The sequence below is a fragment of the Lolium perenne genome, chromosome 1 (genome assembly GCF_019359855.2).
Source record: "Lolium perenne isolate Kyuss_39 chromosome 1, Kyuss_2.0, whole genome shotgun sequence".
In the NCBI taxonomy this organism is placed as follows: domain Eukaryota; kingdom Viridiplantae; phylum Streptophyta; class Magnoliopsida; order Poales; family Poaceae; genus Lolium; species Lolium perenne.
Genome location: NC_067244.2, coordinates 86,492,954 through 86,517,214, shown reverse-complemented (window position 1 = coordinate 86,517,214; position 24,261 = coordinate 86,492,954).

The following is a 24,261-nucleotide window of genomic DNA, read 5'->3' as shown; positions in this document are numbered from 1 at the left end:
CTGCCTCATTAAAAACCTTTCAACCTCACTTGGTGCCCTAAAAGGAAAAGAGTGTGTATGAAAACTTGCGAGCTCTTTGGATACAATTTATGTTTACATTGACTTCCTTCTAAGCATAGAAACATCGAAGCTGCGCCACGTTCCACGGGTTCGGCTCGTCTTTGCATGTCTTCTTGTCCTTAAGCCTATAGGCTCCTCCTGGTATCACCTCAGTAACTATGTATGGCCCCACCCATGGATACTCGAATATTTCATGGCTATCTTTCTTGAGTCGAGTACGAGATCACCAACTTCGAACGACCTGGGCCGCAGACGTCGACTATGATAGTTTTTGAGTTTTTGCTGATACGTGGTTACTCTTGAAAGTACCTCGTCTCGCACTTCGTCGAGTGCATCCACATCATCTTCTAGTGACTTTCTTGAAGTTTCTTCATCGTATTCTGCGACTCTAGGAGAATTATACTCTATTTCTATCGGGAGCACCGCCTCGGCTCCGTGAACCAGGAAAAACGGAGTTTCCTGGGTCACTGTGTTGGGTGTTGTTTGTATGCTCCATAAGACATTGGGTAACTCATCAACCCAAGTGTATCGTCCTTTCTCCAGTGGTATCGACAATCATTTTTTGATACCCTTGCAGATGATGTCGTTTGCTTTTTCGACTTGGCCGTTGGTTTGCGGGTGCGCCACCGATGCGAACTGTAGTTTGATACCCACTTCTTCGCAGTACTCCTTGAATTCTCGAGAAGTAAAATTACTGCCATTGTCCGTAACTATGTTGTTAGGGATGCCAAATGGAAAAACTATTTTGTTGATGAAGTTCACCACTAATGCTGCGTCTGCCGACGTTACTGGTATTGCCTCAATCCATTTTGTAAATTTGTCGATAGCTACCAGCAGATATACGTGTCCTCTAGGCCAGGACTTGTGCAATTTTCCGACCATGTCTATATCCCATTGTGCGAAAGGCCACGACAATGGTATAGTCATTAACTCGGCTGCTGGTGAGTGAGGCTTAGATGCAAACATCTGACATGCTTCACAAGTGCGCACGATTTCCTTTGCATCTTCTATTGCTGAGAGCCAATAAAATCCTGCCCGGAAGCTTTGGCTGCTATTGCTCGGCTGCTTGCGTGGTGGCCACATATTCCCTCGTGTATATCTTTGAGTATGATTCGTCCTTCTTCGGGTGTGACACACCTCTGCAATACTCCTGAGATGATCCGCTTGTATAATTCTCCCTTGATCACGGTGAAGGCTTTGGATCATCGAATAACTCGCCTTTCTTTGACTGGATCTTGAGGTATTTCCTTTCTCATGATATATGCCACGTACACCTGCATCCATGGAACTTCAATCATCATGACTTCCTCTGGTTCTTCCTCATCATATGATACGTGAGTTTCTTGGGCTGCTGGAGCCCCCGAGTCTTTCTTGGCCTTTTCTTTTTTCTCCGACTGCTTCAGTGCCTTCTTCGCTTTGGTTGATCTCTCGCTTATCTCTTCCCAATAGAACCCTGGTGGTATCGGGAGGCACTGCGAACCGATGTTTGCCAAAACGTCAGCTTCATCATTGCTGAGCCTGCTGATGTGATTGACTTCGCAGGCATCAAAGAGTTTTTCGAGTTTATTGTACACCTCCTTGTATGCAATCATGTTGTCATTGACTGCGTCGCACTTGTTCATCACATGCTGCACTACCAACTGGGAATCGCCGAAGATTCTTAGGCGAGTGGCTTCGCACGCCTTTGCCATCTTCATCCCGTGTATGAGGGCTTCATATTCTGCCTCATTATTGGACGCGTTGGGGAACGTCATCCGCAATATGTATTTCATTTTGTCGCCTTGGGGTGACACAAGTATCACACATGCTCCATCTCCTTCCAGTCTCTTGGACCCATCGAAGTTCATATGCCATGTACTCGATAAATCTGGAGGTCCCGTATTTTGGAGTTCCATCCATTCTGCGACAAAGTCCGGCAGAATCTACAACTTGATCGCCTTTATTTTTTCATATGTGATGTCCCGAGGAGAAAGCTCGATTCTCCAAAGGGAGACACGTCATGTAGCTTCTAGATTGTTCAATATATTTGAGAGAGGGGCCTCATTGACCACTATTATCGGGTGTGCCAAAAAATAGTGCCTTAGCTTTCTTGCTGACATGAAAACTCCATATGCCAGCTTCTGATACTGCGGGTAGCGCTGTTTGGATGGTGATACGATTTCACTAAGGAAATATATTGGTCGCTACACCCCATGAATCTTTCCTTCTTCCTCCTGCTCTACCACGAGGACTGTGTTGACCACCTGCGTTGTGGCCGCGATGTATAACAGGAGAGGTTCCTTATCCTTCGGAGCCACCAGTATTGGTGGTGTTGATATTGTGCGCTTGAGATGCTCAAAAGCTTTGTCCGCTTCTTCATTCCACTCGAACTTTTCTCCTTGCTTGATGAGCGCATAAAAAGGCAACACTTTTCTCCTAACCTTGCGACGAATCTGCTCAAAGCCGCGACTCGCCCAATCAACTGCTATATTTCCTTGAGCTTAGTTGGTTTCCTCACCATCACGATGGCTTGTATTTTTTCTGGGTTGGTCTCAATTCCTCTCGCTGATACCAAGTATCCGAGAAGTTCTCCCGCAGGAACTCCAAAGGAACATTTCGTCGGGTTCAGCTTGAGGCAGAACTTCTCTAGGTTGTCGAAGGTTTCTCGCAGGTCATCGATGAGAGAGGACCATGTCTTTGTTGTGATGAAGACGTCGTCGATGTATACTTGAACGTTCTTGCCAATCTGCGTGGCGAGACATTTCCGCATCATCCTCTGATATGTGGCTCCCGCATTTTTCAACCCGAAGGGCATTGTCCTATAGCAGAACACGCCGTAAGGGGTTATGAAAGCTGTTTTGACTTCATCTTCTTCTTTTAAGCGAATTTGATTGTAACCAGAATACGCGTCCAGAAAGGAAAGACGTTCGCAACCCACTGTGGAGTCGATAATTTGATCGATCCTCGAGAGGGGGAAGTAATCCTTTGGACAATGTTTATTGAGACACGTGAAGTCGACGCACATGCGAAGGACCTCAGTGTTTTTCTTCGGGACCAACACTGGGTTGGCAACCCATGTGGCCTCGGTGTGTAGCTCCTTAATGAAACCCACTTCCTTGAGTCGACGGATCTCTAATAACGTAGCTTTGCGGTTTGGCTCGGAAAAACGCCGCAAAGTTTGTCGAATTGGTCTAGCTCTTGGATCTAGATTAAGAGGGTGCTCGACAAGTTCCCTGGGTACTCCTGGCATGTCAACTGGACACCATGCGAAGATTTTCCGGCGTTCACGGAGGAACTCGACAAGCGCGCTTTCCTATGCGGTGTCCATGTTTGTTGTGATAGTTGTTGTCTTCTTGGGATCTGTCGGGTGAATCTGCACTTCCTTGGAATTCTTGGAGGTGTCGAAGGTTTGCTCCTTGAGTGGCCTTCCTCCGTCGGGTAGTACTTCGTAGTTGGTGGTGAGCTTGGATGCTTCATACTCATCCTGCATCCCGAAGGTTTCGGAAAGCTTATGGAAATCCTTGTCGCATTTATCTGCTAAAGCAAAGCTTCCTTTCACTGTGATTGGGCCATTGGGTCCAGGAATCCTCCATAACAGGTACGTATAATGTGGTACATCCATGAATCTGGCTTACGCATGTCGTCCCAATAGAGCATGATACTGTGATGGAAAATAAATAACTTCAAACTCCAGTTTCTCCCTACTGAAATTTTCCAAACTGTACGTCGAGTGAGATCTTTCCCAGAGGATAATTTGGCTTCTCAGGTGTAATACCACGGAAACGCGTGTCCGTTGGTGTCAAATTTGCAAGAGAAATATTCATCTTCCTTAAGGTATCCGCGTATATGAGGTTCAGACTGCTTCCTCCATCTATGAATATACGCGAGACCTCGAATCCCGCAATCACCGCTGGTAAAATCATAGCTGATTGTCCTGCTCGTGGAACTTGAGGCGGGTGGTCCGCTTGAGTGAATCCTATGTCATGTGCCAACCAATTTAGGTACTCGATGGTTGGTGGAGGCATGTTCTCTGCCATGTATACCTGCCGTGAAATTACCTTTTGCGCCCTAATTCGAGGGTATGCCTTTCTGAATCATCAACACTGCTCCCATTGTGTCAATGTAGCCGCCATTGTTGACTGGAGGTGCCGCCAACTGCAACAGATGCTGGTTGGAGCTGGTAATTGCGGGTGGTGGTGGCAGGTGGACTTCACTCCTTGACCCATGTACATGCCCTCTGTTCGCTGCTTGTGCATTGGTGTGCTCCGCATATCTATGCAGAGCTTGGAAGGTTCGGCAGTCCTTCTGAAGATGGCCTGACTGTCTTTTCCATTCACTGTCGACGTAAAAGTGCATTTGGCATGGTCCATTCAGAAGATCTTCAGGTGATATTTTGTATGGCCTCTGAAACCTTGGTCGATTATTTTGTCTGCTAGAGTTTGGCGCATCTCTATGATCATTGCGCTGCTCATTGCTTCTCTGATAATCATCCCGATGATTTCCTCCACTATTTATTTGGAAGCCAGTCGCCACTTGGCTAGGACCGTCGTAATCTGAGAATTGGCGAGAATATCGTCGCCTATTTTGATTGTTGTTTCTGTTCCGATCCTCTTCGGGTGATCTTTGTCGTCTGTTTTGAACAGCATCTTTGCCATCCGCCCAACGATTTGCTATCTCCATGAGTTGCGCTATTTTCCTCGGGTTGGATCTACCCAAGTCCTCGATCAAATCTCTTCTTCTGATCCCTGTGACAAATGCATCGATTGCCCTTTCATCGGATACGTTTTCTACTGAGTTTTTTTATGATGCTCCATCGTTGGATGTACGCCCTCATTGACTCATCATACTTCTGCTTGCAGGCCCTCAGCTGCTCTATTGATGCAGGCTTCTTGCATGTGGAACGGAAATTTTTCAGGAACATGTCCTCAAAAGTCTCCCAGCTGTCGATGGATCCTCCTGGTAAATTCTTCATCCAAGATCTTGCGGATCCACTAAGGTGAACTTGGATTCTTTGCATGGCTGTCGCTCTAGTTCCGCCCATCAGCTTCACTGTTTCCAGGTAGTCGACCAACCAGTCCTCTGGATCTTGCAATCCATCAAACTTTTTATAATTATCAGGTAGCTTGAAGCCAGAGAGAACCCGAGTGTTGCGAACCCGTCGGATAAAGCAAGGGAGCCCACACATGTCTTCCTCGCTAACTTCTGGCGAGTGTCGGCGCTCTCTTCGACTTTCATGGTCCCTCTCCTGTCGTGCTCTGTCGACTCGTGCTTGTGTCACTGTATTCCTTGCGTCACCGTCTCGCGGAGGATCTTGCGCCGCCGTAGTTGGTCGAGGACTATTTTGTCTTGGAGCACTCTCGGGTTGCGGTGTACTTGATCCTTGTACTGTTGTCCCCACGATTCCAACTCCTGCCATGGCTGTCAACACCCGGATTTTTAAGTCCAGATGCCTATTATGCCATTCATCGCAATCCTAGGAATATTGTTGTTGCGAGACATAACAGTCGAATATCATAAGTCATCATTCATTACAAACCATATATGTCTTAAAAATTCAGATCCCATGATCCATATTACACAAATAGTTGATCTATTGATCAACGAACACAGTTCATAGCGGAAGCGTAAATAAAAGGGGACTCTCTAGTCCACAGGCCAACGCTTGATGTTAGAAGAACTCCTAGTTGTCGTAGGCGTCCTGCTGGTCGTCACCTTGGTAGTTCTGCTCCTCTTCATATTCTAGCCATTTGAATAGCCAGGGACACAGCCGTGAGTACTTTAAGTACTCACAAACTAATACTAATGTAAGTACTATCATTCTAGTAATGGGGGTGCTAAGCTCTAGTTTATTTTGCATAAAGCCAGTTTTAGTTCACAAATATTTAATAAAAGACTCTTCATGTGCTAACTAACTCCAGTGGGAACATTAGTGTCATTCCCACAACTCAGTTGTGATTCAATTCAATTCACCATTCACTTCACCAACATTTTCAAGAAATATCTGACACCGGAAACTGTATGGCCTTTTCAACCGTCCGTAACCGTGGGCACGGCTATTCGAATAGGTTTACACTCTGCAGAGGTTGCACATTTGTGCCACAACATTTGATTACATCCGTCAGGGATAGCCCTGAATCATCGTAACTCAGTACGCGGATCATCAACCATAACTTTTCACTTACATACCCTAGTATAGGTACCTCTCCCCATGAGCTTGGCCTCCCAGTAAACACCAACTATCGACCTGGGAACTGCATAGGGCTTGGGCCATACATTCACCTCATTTCACATCATTTCTCATACAACGGAGGCAGCCTCGGCATAACCCCTATGATGCTTGTTCAGAGGGAACCCATACTAAGATGTATAAACTTCCAGTTAAGCCCTACCCATAATCAGGTATTGTAGGGGTACTCAAAAATTGGAAATGTATCGCATCCAAACCAACATCAGTTTTAATCAACAATCACAATATCATTCAAGTCATATTCACCTTCAAAGATATTTCAATAGAATGACTCATCATTCCAAAGTTTTCAAATTCATTTCAAATCACAAGTTCCCATCTAGAGTAGTCCATTTTAGTTGTTAGCACTAGCACTAATCATGGGGGGTGCTATCTTGCTTGGCCATCTTTGAGGCTAACTTTGCTACTCTAGTACATTCTAAACTTAGACCAAAGTTAACTATAAAAGTAACTTCTTAATAAACCAAGTAAAAACTTGTAGGGTAAAAACTTGGGATGGGGTCATTGTAAATAATGTAAGATTAATGGTGCCTTGCCCCAAAAGGGCTTTGCACTTGCAAGAATATTAGCTTGCCTTGGTTGGGGTAGTGATCAAAGTTCTCTTCTTCCTCTTCTTGGTAGAAGCCTTCCTCCTCTTGGTATTCTCCGGTACTAGCGTCTAAAAACGAATACGAGATACAATCACCCAACAAGGTTCAAGAGCTATACTAAGCACACCATGGCTTCACACAAACTATTCTATTATCATGGCACACATCACATATTACTTGCATTTGGTTTTCTTTCTTGAAGAAAAATAATTTCCTCTCATTACATACGTAAATGATAGTTTCCATTTAGTTCTTTGAGGAAATAATTTCCTCTCATTGAATCTTATTAAGATTTAATTTCCCCCAACAATCATGTATGAATCTATGTTGACCAAGGTCAACCATTCATCATAATCATTTGGGAAAATAATTTAAATGAGGTAGAATACCTCATACCATTTAGCAATACCACTTATGATTTAATATCACCAAGTATTTCAATGTGAAAGTAATTAGACCAGGGTCTCAACTTCATATGAAAGTACTTGGGACAAGATTTAAATGAAGCAAAACACCTCATATGATTTACATAATAGTTTTGGACAATATCATTTGACTAAAATAGCCATATAGTCCTTCATTTAAATTAGGCCATGATCACTCAAAGTAACTGATACGCGTACAGCACGCGTCCGTTGGGAACCCCAAGAGGAAGGTGTGATGCGTACAGCGGCAAGTTTTCCCTCAGTATGAAACCAAGGTTTATCGAACCAGTAGGAGCCAAGAAGCACGTTGAAGGTTGATGGCGGCGAGATGTAGTGCGGCGCAACACCAGGGATTCCGGCGCCAACGTGGAACCTGCACAACACAAACCAAGTACTTTGCCCCAACGAAACAGCGAGGTTGTCAATCTCACTGGCTTGCTGTAACAAAGGATTAGATGTATAGTGTGGAAGATGATTGTTTGCAGAAAACAGTAGAACAGTATTGCAGTAGATTGTATTTCAGTATAGAGAATTGGACCGGGGTCCACAGTTCACTAGAGGTGTCTCTCCCATAAGATAAACAGCATGTTGGGTGAACAAATTACAGTTGGGCAATTGACAAATAGAGAGGGCATGACCATGCACATACATATTATGATGAGTATAGTGAGATTTAATTGGGCATTACGACAAAGTACATAGACCGCTATCCAGCATGCATCTATGCCTAAAAAGTCCACCTTCAGGTTATCATCCGAACCCCTTCTAGTATTAAGTTGCTAACAACAGACAATTGCATTAAGTATGGTGTGTAATGTAATCAATAACTACATCCTCGGACATAGCATCAATATTTTATCCCTAGTGGCAACAGCACATCCATAACCTTAGAGGTTCTTGTCACTCCTCCAGATTCACGGAGACATGAACCCACTATCGAGCATAAATACCCCCTCTTGGAGTTACAAGCATCAACTTGGCCAGAGCATCTACTAGTAACGGAGAGCATGCAAGATCATAAACAACACATAGATATAAATTGATAATCAACATAACATGGTATTCTCTATTCATCGGATCCCAACAAACACAACATATAGAATTACAGATAGATGATCTTGATCATGTTCGGCAGCTCACAAGACCCGACAATTAAGCACAATGGGGAGAAGATAACCATCTAGCTACTGCTATGGACCCATAGTCCAGGGGTAGACTACTCACACATCACTCCGGAGGCGACCATGGCGGTGTAGAGTCCTCCGGGAGATGATTCCCCTCTCCGGCAGGGTGCCGGAGGCGTTCTCCTGAATCCCCCGAGATGGGATTGGCGGCGGTGGTGTCTCTGGAAGGTTTTCCGTATCGTGGCTCTCGGTACTGGGGGTTTCGCGACGAAGGCTATTTGTAGGCGGAAGGGCAGGTCAAGGGGCGTCACGAGGGGCCCAGGAGACAGGTCGGCGCGGCCAAGGGTGGGGCCGCGCTGCCCTACCCCCTGGCCACCTCGTGGCCCCACTTCGTTGACTCTCCGGTCTTCTGGAAGCTTCGTGGCAAAATAGGCCCCTGGGCGTTGATTTCGTCCAATTCCGAGAATATTTCCTTACTAGGATTTCTGAAACCAAAAACAGCAGAAAACAAAGAATGGCTCTTCGGCATCTTGTTAATAGGTTAGTTCCAGAAAATGCATAAATATGACATAAAGTATGCATAAAACATGTAGATATCATCAATAATGTGGCATGGAACATAAGAAATTATCGATACGTCGGAGACGTATCAGCATCCCCAAGCTTAGTTTCTGCTCGTCCCGAGGAGGTAAACGATAAACAAAGATAATTTCTAGAGTGACATGCCATCATAACCTTGATCATACTATTGTATGCATATGTAATGAATGCAGCGATCAAAACAATGTATATGACATGAGTAAACAAGTGAATCATATAGCAAAGACTTTTCATGAATAGTACTTCAAGACAAGCATCAATAAGTCTTGCATAAGAGTTAACTCATAAAGCAATAATTCAAAGTAGAGGTATTGAAGCAGCACAAAGGAAGATGAAGTTTCAGCGGTTGCTTTCAACTTATAACATGTATATCTCATGGATAGTTGTCAATGTAAAGTAATATAACAAGTGCAATATGCAAGTATGTAGGAATCAATGCACAGTTCACACAAGTGTTTGCTTCTTGAGGTGGAGAGAGATAGGTGAACTGACTCAACAATAAAAGTAAAAGAATGGTCCTTCAAAGAGGAAAGCATCGATTGCTATATTTGTGCTAGAGCTTTGGTTTTGAAAACAAGAAACAATTTTGTCAACGGTGGTAATAAAGCATATGTGTTATGTAAATTATATCTTACAAGTTGCAAGCCTCATGCATAGTATACTAATAGTGCCCGCACCTTGTCCTAATTAGCTTGGATTACCGGGATTATCGCAATGCACATGTTTTAACCAAGTGTCACAAAGGGGTACCTCTATGCCGCCTGTACAAAGGTCTAAGGAGAAAGCTCGCATTGGATTTCTCGCTATTGATTATTCTCAACTTAGACATCCATACCGGGACAACATAGACAACAGATAATGGACTCCTCTTTTATGCATAAGCATGTAGCAACAATTAATTTTCTCATATGAGATTGAGGATATATGTCCAAAACTGAAACTTCCACCATGGATCATGGCTTTAGTTAGCGGCCCAATGTTCTTCTCTAACAACATGCATGCTCTAACCATTAGGTGGTAAATCGCCCTTACTTCAGACAAGACGAACATGCATAGCAACTCACATGATATTCAACAAGGAGTAGTTGATGGCGTCCCCAGGAACATGGTTATCGCACAACAAGCAACTTAATAAGAGATAAAGTGCATAAGTACATATTCAATACCACAATAGTTTTTAAGCTATTTGTCCCATGAGCTATATATTGCAAAGGTAGAGGATAGAAATTTTAAAGGTAGCACTCAAGCAATTTACTTTGGAATGGCTGAGAAATACCATGTAGTAGGTATGTATGGTGGACACAAATGGCATAGTGGTTGGCTCAAGTATTTTGGATGCATGAGAAGTATTCCCTCTCGATACAAGGTTTAGGCTAGCAAGGTTTATTTGAAACAAACACAAGGATGAAGCGGTGCAGCAAAACTCACATAAAAGACATATTGTAAACATTATAAGACTCTACACCGTCTTCCTTGTTGTTCAAACTCAATACTAGAAATTATCTAGACCTTAGAGAGACCAAATATGCAAACCAAATTTTAGCATGCTCTATGTATTTCTTCATTAATAGGTGCAAAGTATATGATGCAAGAGCTTAAACATGAGCACAACAATTGCCAAGTATCACATTATCCAAGATATTTTAGCAATTTACTACATGTAGCATTTTCCAATTCCAACCATATAACAATTTAACGAAGAAGAAACTTTGCCATGAATACTATGAGTAGAGCCTAAGGACATATTTGTCCATATGCAATAGCGGAGCGTGTCTCTCTCCCACACAATGAATGCTAGGATCCATTTTATTCAAACAAAACAAAAACAAAAACAAACCGACGCTCCAAGCAAAGCACATAAGATGTGATGGAATAAAAATATAGTTTCAGGGGAGGAACTTGATAATGTTGTCGATGAAGAAGGGGATGCCTTGGGCATCCCCAAGCTTAGACGCTTGAGTCTTCTTGATATATGCAGGGGTGAACCACCGGGGCATCCCCAAGCTTAGAGCTTTCACTCTCCTTGATCATGTTGTATCATCTCCCTCTCTTGATCCTTGAAAACTTCCTCCACACCAAACTCAAAACAACTCATTAGAGAGTTAGTGCACAATCAAAATATACATGTTCAGAGGTGACATAATCATTCTTAACACTTCTGGACATTGCACAAAGCTACTGAAAGTCAATGGAATCGAAATATCCATCGAGCATATCAAAACAGGCAATGCGAAATAAAAAGCAGAATCTGTCAAAACAGAACAGTTCGTAAAGAAGAATTTTATTGAGGCACCAGACTTGATCAAATGAAAATGCTCAAATTGAATGAAAGTTGCGTACATATCTGAGGATCACTCGCGTAAATTGGCATAATTTTCTGAGTTACCTACCGAGAATTTTTCCCAGATTCGTGACAGCAAAGAAATCTGTTTCTGCGCAGTAATCCAAATCTAGTATGAACCTTACTATCAACGACTTTACTTGGCACAACAAAACACTAAACTAAGATAAGGAGAGGTTGCTACAGTAGTAAACAACTTCCAAGACTCAAAATAAAAACAAAGGTACTGTAGTAAAAACATGGGTTGTCTCCCATAAGCGCTTTTCTTTAACGCCTTTCAGCTAGGCGCAGAAAGTTTGTATCAAGTATTATCAAGAGACGAAGTATCAACATCATGATTTGTTCTAATAATAGAATCAAAAGGTAACTTCATTCTCTTTCTAGGGAAGTGTTCCATACCTTTCTTGAGAGGAAATTGATATTTAATATTATCTTCCTTCATATCAATAATAGCACCAACAGTTCGAAGAAAAGGTCTTCCCAATATGATGGGATAAGATGCATTGCATTCAATATCCAAGACAACAAAATCAACGGGGATAAGGTTATTGTTAACGGTAATGTGAACATTATCAACTTTCCCCAAAGGCTTCTTTGTAGAATGATCAGCAAGATTAACATCCAGATAACAATTTTTCAGTGGTGGCAAGTCAAGCATATTATAGATTTTCTTAGGCATAACAGAAATACTTGCACCAAGATCACATAAAGCATTACAATCAAAGTCATTGACCTTCATCTTAATGATGGGCTCCCAACCATCTTCGAGCTTCCTAGGAATAGAAGCTTCGCGTTCTAATTTCTCTTCTCTAGCTTTTATGAGAGCATTTGTAATATGTTTCGTGAAAGCCAAATTTATAGCACTAGCATTAGGACTTTTAGCAAGTTTTTGTAAGAACTTTATAACTTCAGAGATGTGGCAATCATCAAAATTCAAACCATTATAATCTAAAGCAATGGGATCATCATCCCCAATGTTGGAAAAAATTTCAGCAGTTTTATCACAGGCAGTTTCAGCAGTTTTAGCAGTTTCAGGCAGCTTTTCGCGCTTTGCATTAGAAGTGGAAACATTGCTAACACCAATTCTTTTATTATTATTAGTAGGAGGTGCAGAAACTTGTGTAGCATTAGCATTACTAGTGGTGGTAATAGTCCAAACTTTAGCTATATTATCTTCTTTTTCATTTTCTTCTCTTTCGCACCTAGCACGCAATTCGGCCATCAATCTCATATTCTCATTAATTCTAACTTGGATGGCATTTGCTGTAGTAACAATTTTATTATTAAGATTTTCATTAGGCATTACTTTCGATTTCAAAAGATCAACATCAGCAGCAAGACTATCGACTTTAGAAGCAAGTATATCAATTTTCCCAAGCTTTTCTTCAACAGATTTGTTAAAAGCAGTTTGTGTACTAATAAATTCTTTAAGCATGGCTTCAATTCCAGGGGGTGTGTTCCTATTATTGTTGTAAGAATTCCCATAAGAATTACCATAGCCGTTGCCATTATTATAAGGATATGGCCTATAGTTGTTACTAGAATTGTTCCGGTAAGCATTGTTGGTGAAATTATTATTTTTAATGAAGTTTACATCAACATGTTCTTCTTGGGCAACCAATGAAGCTAACGGAACATTATTAGGATCAATATTTGTCCTATCATTCACAAGCATAGACATAATAGCATCAATCTTATCACTCAAGGAAGAGGTTTCTTCGACAGAATTTACCTTCTTACCTTGTGGAGCTCTTTCCGTGTGCCATTCAGAGTAATTGATCATCATATTATCAAGAAGCTTTGTTGCTTCGCCAAGAGTGATGGACATAAAGGTACCTCCAGCAGCTGAATCCAATAGGTTCCGCGAAGAAAAATTCAGTCCTTGCAGCGTGTCTTGATCTCCCCGGCAACGGCGCCAGAAAAAGAGCTTGATACGCGTACAGCACGCGTCCGTTGGGAACCCCAAGAGGAAGGTGTGATGCGTACAGCGGCAAGTTTTCCCTCAGTATGAAACCAAGGTTTATCGAACCAGTAGGAGCCAAGAAGCACGTTGAAGGTTGATGGCGGCGAGATGTAGTGTGGCGCAACACCAGGGATTCCGGCGCCAACGTGGGACCTGCACAACACAAACCAAGTACTTTGCCCCAACGAAACAGCGAGGTTGTCAATCTCATCGGCTTGTTGTAACAAAGGATTAGATGTATAGTGTGGAAGATGATTGTTTGCAGAAAACAGTAGAACAGTATTGCAGTAGATTGTATTTCAGTATAGAGAATTGGACCGGGGTCCACAGTTCACTAGAGGTGTCTCTCCCATAAGATAAACAGCATGTTGGGTGAACAAATTACAGTTGGGCAATTGACAAATAGAGAGGGCATGACCATGCACATACATATTATGATGAGTATAGTGAGATTTAATTGGGCATTACGACAAAGTACATAGACCGCTATCCAGCATGCATCTATGCCTAAAAAGTCCACCTTCAGGTTATCATCCGAACCCCTTCCAGTATTAAGTTGCTAACAACAGACAATTGCATTAAGTATGGTGCGTAATGTAATCAATAACTACATCCTCGGACATAGCATCAATGTTTTATCCCTAGTGGCAACAGCACATCCATAACCTTAGAGGTTCTTGTCACTCCTCCAGATTCACGGAGACATGAACCCACTATCGAGCATAAATACCCCCTCTTGGAGTTACAAGCATCAACTTGGCCAGAGCATCTACTAGTAACGGAGAGCATGCAAGATCATAAACAACACATAGATATAAATTGATAATCAACATAACATGGTATTCTCTATTCATCGGATCCCAACAAACACAACATATAGAATTACAGATAGATGATCTTGATCATGTTCGGCAGCTCACAAGACCCGACAATTAAGCACAATGGGGAGAAGACAACCATCTAGCTACTTCTATGGACCCATAGTCCAGGGGTAGACTACTCACACATCACTCCGGAGGCGACCATGGCGGTGTAGAGACCTCCGGGAGATGATTCCCCTCTCCGGCAGGGTGCCGGAGGCGTTCTCCTGAATCCCCCGAGATGGGATTGGCGGCGGCGGCGTCTCTGGAAGGTTTTCCGTATCGTGGCTCTCGGTACTGGGGGTTTCGCGACGAAGGCTATTTGTAGGCGGAAGGGCAAGTCAAGGGGCGTCACGAGGGGCCCAGGAGACAGGTCGGCGCGGCCAAGGGTGGGGCCGCGCCGCCCTACCCCCTGGCCACCTCGTGGTCCCACTTCGTTGACTCTCCGGTCTTCTGGAAGCTTCGTGGCAAAATAGGCCCCTGGGCGTTGATTTCGTCCAATTCCGAGAATATTTCCTTACTAGGATTTCTGAAACCAAAAATAGCAGAAAACAGCAACTGGCTCTTCGGCATCTTGTTAATAGGTTAGTTCCAGAAAATGCATAAATATGACATAAAGTATGCATAAAACATGTAGATATCATCAATAATGTGGCATGGAACATAAGAAATTATCGATACGTCGGAGACGTATCAATAACCAGGCCATATTTTTGCAGAAACAATTAGTGTAAGAGAAATGTGAGCTATGAGAGTTCAAATCAACTTAATATCATTTTTGGTTGATTTTTAATAATTATTTGAATGTGCAAAAGTCCTTGACTTGTTCTTTTTGTCACATTATTTCTATAATGAATCTCAAAGTGAGACCAGTGGGGTTGTGTAGACCTTTTCTCTAGCTTTCTATCAATATAAAATTCACCAAATTTGGATAAGCCAAACAGATTCTATTGAATTTTGAAAACAGGGTCAGTATTCAATTTGATTTAAATAGAAAATCGAAATTCAAACGATTTGGGCTGCGCGGGAAAATTAACGGGCCAGCGAGGGAGAGAGAGAAGTGGGCCGGCCCAGCTTCGCGTCTCATGCGCCGCGGGCCGTCTGACGGTGGGATCCACCTGTCAGCGGGTCATCCACGCCGAAGCGGTACCTGTGAACGTGAGCGGTTGGATTAGATGGCGATCCGACGGTCGCGCGTCGTCGTCGTCGTCGAGAAGGGGGCACTGGCACGGCGGAGGAAGGGGGTCGACGGCGATCAGGGGCTCCGGCGATCAACTGCGTCGATGTTGTTGGTCGTTGTCGACGACGGCGAGCTCAACGGTGGTCGTGGGAGCTCTGGGGATGGACTAATTCGTCGACAATCTTGCAGGGTACTGGCGGGCTACTCCGGCGCAATTCCGGTGATGGAGGGCTAAATCGAGGAGAGGAAGGGGTATTGGCGAGCGAGAGGAAGGAGGGGAGGCGACTGGTGTGAGCGATGGAGGAGGAGAAGCTCTCCTTTTATAGGAGCGCGAGGTGGCCGTGGGGTGCTGGCGAGGTCGACCGCGGCGCGGCGATTACGGCAGCGTAGGGAGCTAAGCGATGGCGGCGCTAGGTAGGCGATGTCGAGGCGATGCTAGGGAGCATCTTGGCGAGGAAGGGGATGGTCGGGTGAGCGTTGGCGATGGCGATGCCGTGCGGCATGGGTGCGGGAGAACGGCGAGGTTGTCGACGGCGATAGCCTGCGCTAGGGCACGGGCGCGTGTCCAGCGGGTTCGCGGTGCGGCGGTGAAGCTCACGGTGAAGGAATGGGGTCTGGGGGAGGCACAGAACGTTGGAGCGGCGCGTGGCCATGGCGTGCTCGGGTGCGTGCCCACGCCGTGATCGGCATGGCCCTGGCCGTTCTGGGCGCGACGCGTGCCATCTCTGTGGCCTTCTCCTCCGGCAACGGCGGCTACCAGTGGACGCAGGGGACCAAGGGGGAGCAGAGGGACAAGGTCTCCAGGGCTAGAGAGGGGAGGAGCTAAGGTTGGCAAGGGCTAGATGCTCGATGGCTGGCATGGCATAGCTATGCCATGTTTGGCCTCCATCTAGGGTTGCTATGCCCTGGTGTGAGTGAGAGGGAACCAAGGGACAGGGTAGAGCACAAGTGGTGGCATAGGGTTGGGCAACACTATTCCAAATAGTGATTTTGAGATGTGTGCCTATTTGCAAATTCAAGTTTTTGCCAAATTTGGTCTATGCAATGTAGTTCCAAAATTTGAAAATAGGTTGGTTGGATTGGTTGCAAATGACCAGAGACTCACAATGGTGGTGGTGGAATTTAAAAAATAAAAGAAATGCAAAATTTGCAAAGTGGGAGATTGTTGAAATTGTTAAAAAGTCCCAACTTTGCTTGAGCATAGTTTTTGATCCAACATGAATTTGATATGGTGGTCTTTACAAAAGTTGTTCACCTTTATGTGTACTTGGATGTGTTTCAAAGAATTGGAATTGTTTGGTTTAAAAATCTCAAAATACAGGGGCTCAAAGTAGTGACCAGACTGAAATTGGCAGATTTGACCATTATCATATGTGATCATAATTTGAGTTCAAATTTGATTTGATTTGAGTTTCTTTGATTCCAAAAGTGGTAATAAGTGTTTAATAACATAATACAACTAATGGTGAAGGCCAAATTGGTCTAGGTCAAAAATTTGCAAAATGTCCATAAGCACATGTGTGTGTTGAATTGCAATTTTTCTTATTTTTCCATTTTGGTTCACTTGGCCCAATTGGGCATGTGTTAGGATCTATTTAGGGTTAGATTGAGTTTGATAAGAGTTTCAAACCATTTGGGGAAAGTGTGGGTGCATAGGTCAAGATTTGGTATTATGGCTAAGTGCCACATATGAAGGAGATATGCCCAAGAGGCAATAATAAAAGTGGTTATTATATATCTTTATGTTTATGATAAATGTTTATATATCATGCTATAATTGTATTAACCGAAACATTAGTACATGTGTGATATGTAAACAACAGAGAGTCCCTAGTATGCCTCTTAGCTAGCTTGTTGATTAATGGATGATTAGTTTCATAATCATGAACATTGGATGTTATTAATAACAAGGTTATATCATTGTATGAATGATGTAATGGACACACCCAATTAAGCGTAGCATAAGATCACGTCATTAAGTTATTTGCTATAAGCTTTCGATACATAGTTACCTAGTCCTTATGACCATGAGATCATGTAAATCACTTATACCGGAAAGGTACTTTGATTACACCAAACGCCACTGCGTAAATGGGTGGTTATAAAGGTGGGATTAAGTATCCGGAAAGTATGAGTTGAGGCATATGGATCAACAGTGGGATTTGTCCATCCCGATGACGGATAGATATACTCTGGGCCCTCTCGGTGGAATGTCGTCTAATGTCTTGCAAGCATATGAATAAGTTCATAAGAGACCACATACCACGGTACGAGTAAAGAGTACTTGTCAGGAGACGAGGTTGAACAAGGTATAGAGTGATACCGATGATCAAACCTCGGACAAGTAAAATATCGCGTGACAAAGGGAATTGGTATCGTATGTGAATGGTTCATTCGATCACTAAAGTCATTGTTGAATATGTGGGAGCCATTATGGATCTCCAGATCCCGCTATTGGTTATTGGTCAGAGTGAGTACTCAACCATGTCCGCATAGTTCACGAACCGTAGGGTGACACACTTAAAGTTGGATGTTGAAATGGTAGAACTTGAATATGGAATGGAGTTCGAATATTTGTTCGGAGTCCCGGATGAGATCCCGGACATCACGAGGAGTTCCGGAATGGTCCGGAGAATAAGATTCATATATAGGAAGTCATTTTATAAGATTTAAAATGATCCGGAAGGTTCTATGGAAGGTTCTAGAAGGTTCTAGAAAATTCTGGAAGAAACCACTAAGGAAGGCGGAGTCCCGGAGGGACTCCACCTCCATGGCCGGCCAAACCTAAAGGGGGAGGAGTCCCAAGTGGACTCCCCAAGGGGGGCTGGCCACCCCCTCCCAAGGAAGGGTGGGAATCCCACCTCTAGTGGGAGTCCTAGCTTGGGTAGGTTTCATGTGTTATGGAAGGTTTTGGTTTGGGGTCTTATTCGAAGACTTGTAGACCAACTCTTGGCTGTTCCACCTATATAATGAGGGCCAAGGGGAGGGGGCCGGCCACCCCAAGAACCACCAAGGTGGCCGCACCCCTAGTGGCCGGCGCCCCCCCTCTCCCAAACCCTAGCGGCCCTCTCTCCTCCACCATATCCCGCACGCTTAGCGAAGCTCCGCCGGATTTCTCCACCACCACCGACACCACGCCGTCGTGCTGTCGGATTCAAGAGGAGCTACTACTTCCGCTGCCCGCTGGAACGGGAGGTGGACGTCGTCTTCATCAACAACCGAACGTGTGACCGAGTACGGAGGTGCTGCCCGTTCGTGGCGCCGTGATCAAGATCTTCTACGCGCTTTTTCAAGCGGCAAGTGAACGTCTACCGCAGCAACAAGAGCCTCATCTTGTAGGCTTTGGAATCTCGTCAAGGGTGAGACTCGATAATCCCCTCGTTGCTACCGTCTTCTAGATTGCATCTTGGCTTGGATTGCGTGTTCGCGGTAGGAAAATTTTTGTTTTCTATGCAACGTTATCCTACAGTGGTATCAGAGCTGTGTCTATGCATAGATGGTTGCACGAGTAGAACACGATGGTTTTGTGGGCGTTGATGCTCTTGTTATCTTTAGTTTGAGTACTTTGCATCTTTGTGGCATAGTAGGATGAAGCGGCTCGGACTAACTTTACATGACCGCGTTCATGAGACTTGTTCCTCGTTCGACATGCAACTTGTATTGCATAAGAGGCTTTGCGGGAGTCTGTCTCTCCTACTATAGTGAAGATTCAATTTACTCTTCTATTGACAACATTAGTATCAACGTTGTGGTTCATGTTCGTAGGTAGATTAGATCTCTCTCGAAAATCCTAAACCACGTAAAATATGCAAACCAAATTAGAGACGTCTAACTTGTTATTGCAGGGTTTGGTGATGTGATATGGCCATAATGTGATGATGAATATGTATGAGATGATCATTATTGTATTGTGGCAACCAGCAGGAGCCTTATGGTTGTCTTTAAATTTCATGTTGAGTAGTATTTCAAAGTAGTTGTAATAGTTGCTACATGGAGGACAATCATGAAGACGGCGCCATTGACCTTGACGCTACGCCGACGATGATGGAGATCATGCCCGAAGATGATGGAGATCATGTCCGTGCTTTGGAGATGAAGATCAAAGGCGCAAAGACAAAAAGGCCATATCATATCACATATGAACTGCATGTGATGTTAATCCTTTTATGCATCTTATTTTGCTTAGATCGCGACGGTAGCATTATAAGATGATCCCTCACTAAAATCTCAAGATAATAAAGTGTTCGTCCTTAGTAGCACCGTTGCCAAGACTTGTCGTTTCGAAGCATCTCGTGATGATCGGGTGTGATAGAATCAACAAGTGCATACAACGGGTGCAAGATAGTTTTGCACATGCGGATACTAAGGTGGCCTTGACGAGCCAAGCATGTACAAACATGGTCTCGGAACATGTGATACCGAAAGGTAGAGCATGAATCATATGGTTGATATGATGAACACTTTGAGTGTTCGCCATTGAAATCACACCTTGTCTCGTGATGATCGGACTTAGGTGCGGTGGATTTGGTTCGTGTGATCACTAAGACAATGCGAGGGATATTGTTTTGAGTGGGAGTTCACCTAGATTTTTAATTATGTTGAATTAAAATTTGAACTCAATTTGTCATAAACTTAGTCTAAACTTTTGCAAATATATGTTGTAGAGATGGCGTCCCCAATCAATTTTAACCAGTTCCTAGAGAAAGAAAAACTTAAGAGCAACGGTAGCAACTTCACCGACTGGTTCCGTCATGTGAGGATCTTCCTCTCTGGCGGAAATCTGCAATATGTGCTTGATGCACCGCTAGGTGACCCTCCTGCAGAAACTGAAACCGATGAAGTAAAAGTTGTTTACGAGACTCGGAAAGCTCGGTACTCTCAAGTTCAGTGTGCCATCATGTGCAGTCTGGAATCCGATCTTCAAAAATGTTTTGAGCACCACGATCCTCATGAGTTGATGAATGAGCTGAAAGCTATTTTTGAGACTCATGCGGCCGTGGAATGCTATGAAGCATCGAAACATTTCTTCAGCTGTATGATGGAAGAAGGCAGCTCCGTTAGTGAGCACATGCTCGCCATGACCGGGCATGCGAAGAAACTCAGTGACTTGGGAATAGTGATTCCTAACAGACTGGGGATTAATCGTGTCCTTCAATCACTGCCACCAAGTTACAAGAACTTTGTGATGAACTACAATATGCAGAACATGAATAAGGAGTTACCTGAACTCTTTGGCATGCTAAAAGCTGCTGAGATTGAGATCAAGAAAGAGCACCAAGTGTTGATGGTCAACAAGACCACCAGTTTCAAGAAACAAGGCAAGTCTAAGGGAAAATTCAAGAATTGTGGCAAGAAAGCTGCCACGCCTCCTATGAAACCTAAGAACGGCCCTAAGCCTGATGCTGAGTGCTATTACTGCAAGGAGAAGGGACACTGGAAGCGTAATTGCTCCAAGTATCTGGCTGGTCTGAAGAGCAGCCTTGTCAAGAAGAAGAAAGAAGGTATATCTGATATACATGTTATAGATGTTTATCTCACTGGTTCTCGTTCTAGTACCTGGGTATTTGATACTGGTTCGGTTGCTCATATTTGTAACTCGAAACAGGAACTAAAGAATAAATGAAGACTACTGAAAGATGAAGTGACGATGCGCGTTGGAAACGGATCCAAAGTCGATGTGATCGCTGTCGGCACACTTCCTCTACATCTACCTTCGGGATTAGTTTTAAGCCTAAATAATTGTTATTTTGTACCCGCGTTGAGCATGAACATTATATCTGGATCTTGTTTAATGCAAGACGGTTATTCATTCAAGTCTGAGAATAATGGTTGTTCTATTTTTATGAATAATATCTTTTATGGTCGAGCACCTGAAAAGAATGGCTTATTTCTGTTAGATCTCGATAGTAGTGATACGCATATACATAACATTGATGCTAAGCGAATTAAATTGAATGATAATTCTACTTATATGTGGCACTGTCGTCTTGGTCATATTGGAGTGAAACGCATGAAGAAACTCCATACCGATGGATTACTTGAATCACTTGACTTTGAGTCACTTGATAGATGCGAAGCATGTCTAATGGGAAAAATGACTAAGACTCCATTTTTACGGTATGATGGAGCGAGCTACTGACTTATTGGAAATCATACATACCGATGTGTGCGGACCAATGAGCGTAGCATCGCGCGGTGGTTATCGTTATGTTCTAACCTTCACAGATGATCTGAGTAGATATGAGTATATCTATTTCATGAAACATAAATCCGAAACTTTCGAGAAGTTTAAGGAATTCCAAAGTGAAGTAGAAAATCAACGTAACAAGAAGATTAAATTTCTACGATCTGATCGTGGAGGTGAATATCTGAGTTATGAGTTTGGCATGCATTTAAAGAAATGCGGAATACTTTCACAATTGACACCGCCGGGAACACCACAACGAAACGGTGTGTCCGAACGTCGTAATCGAACTCTCTTAGATATGGTTCGTTCTATGATGTCTCTTACTGATTTGCCGTTATCATTTTGGAGTTATGCATTAGAGACAGCCGCATTCACTTTAAATAGAGCACCATCAAAATCCGTAGAAACGACACCGTATGAATTATGGTTTAATAAGAAACCTAAGCTGTCGTTCCTTAAAGTTTGGGGTTGCGAAGCCTATGTAAAGAAGTTACAACCGGACAAGCTAGAACCCAAAGCGAAGAAATGCGTCTTCATAGGATACCCTAAAGAAACTATAGGGTATACTTTCTGTCACAGATCCGAAGGCAAAATCTTTGTTGCTAAGAACGGAACCTTTCTTGAGAAAGAATTTCTCACCAAAGAAGTGACTGGAAGAAAAGTAGAACTCGATGAGATTGATGAATCTATACTCGTTGATCAGAGTAGCGCGATGCGGAAGTTATACCTGTACCGCCTACACCGACAACAGAGGAAGCTAATGATAATGATCATGAAACTTCGAACGAGGAAACTACTGAACCTCGCAGATCGACAAGGGAACGTGCCACTCCTGATTGGTATGATCCTTGTCTAAATGTCATGATTGTGGATAACAATGATGAGGACCCTGCGATGTATGAAGAAGCGATGATGAGCCCAGATTCCAACAAATGGCAAGAAGCCATGAAATCCGAAATGGGATCCATGTATGATAACAAAGTATGGACTTTGGTAGACTTACCTGATAGCCGCAAGGCTGTCGAGAATAAATGGATCTTCAAGAGAAAAACAGATGCTGATGGTAATATTCATCTATAAAGCTCGACTTGTCGCAAAGGGTTTCCGAAAAATTCAAGGAGTTGACTACGATGAGACTTTCTCACCTGTAGCGAAGCTAAAATCTGTGAGGATTTTGTTAGCAATAGCTGCATTTTTCGATTATGAGATTTGGCAGATGGATGTCAAAACGGCGTTCCTTAATGGAGACATTGAGGAAGAGTTGTATATGGTACAACCCAAAGGTTTTGTCGATCCTAAAAATGCTGACAAAGTATGCAAACTTCAGCGTTCAATCTATGGACTGAAGCAAACATCAAGAAGTTGGAACCGATGCTTTGATAAGGTGATCAAAGACTTCGGGTTTATACAGTGTCATGGAGAGGCCTGTATTTACAAGAAAGTGAGTGGGAGCTCTGTAGCATTCCTGATATTATATGTAGATGACATATTATTGATTGGGAATGATATAGAACTATTAAGCAGTGTTAAAGGTTATTTGAATAATAGTTTTTCAATGAAAGACCTTGGTGAAGCATCGTATATATTAGGCATCAAGATTTATAGAGATAGATCAAGACGCCTAATAGGGCTATCACAGAGTACATACCTGGACAAGATTCTAAAGAAGTTTAGAATGGACGAAAGTAAGAAAAGGTTCTTACCTATGTTACCAGGCAATGTCTTGAGTAAGACTCAAGGACCGGCTACGGCAGAAGAAAGAGAAAGGATGAGTAATATCCCCTATGCCTCGGCAGTAGGATCTATCATGTATGCCATGCTATGTACTAGACCGGATATAGCATATGCTGTTAGTTTGACTAGCAGATATCAAAGTGATCCAGGAATGGAACACTGGACAGCGGTCAAGAATATCCTGAAGTACTTGAAAAGAACTAAGGATATGTTTCTTTGTTATGGAGGTGACCAAGAGCTCGTTGTAAGTGGTTACACTGATGCAAGTTGGAACACTGATCCTGATGACTCTAAGTCACAATCTGGGTACGTGTTTATATTGAATGGTGCTGCAGTAAGCTGGGCAAGCTCGAAGCAGTGCACGGTGGCGTAGTCTTCAACAGAATCAGAGTACATAGCGGCTTCAGAGGCTTCATCAGAAGCGGTATGGATGAAGAGGTTAATTGTAGAGCTCGGTGTGGTTCCTAGTGCATTGGACCCATTAATCATCTACTGTGATAACATGGGTGCCATCGCCAATGCACAAGAACCAAGGTCACACAAGAGGCTGAAGCATATCAAGCTGCGTTATCACTCGATTCGTGAGTACATCGAAGATGGAGAAGTAAAGATTTGCAAAGTACACACTGATCTGAATGTAGCAGATCCGTTGACTAAAGCTCTCCCTAGGGCAAAGCATGACCAACACCAGAATGCCATGGGCGTTAGGTATATTACAATGTAATCTAGATTATTGACTCTAGTGCAAGTGGGAGACTGAAGGAGATATGCCCAAGAGGCAATAATAAAAGTGGTTATTATATATCTTTATGTTTATGATAAATGTTTATATATCATGCTATAATTGTATTAACCGAAACATTAGTACATGTGTGATATGTAAACAACAGAGAGTCCCTAGTATGCCTCTTAACTAGCTTGTTGATTAATGGATGATTAGTTTCATAATCATGAACATTGGATGTTATTAA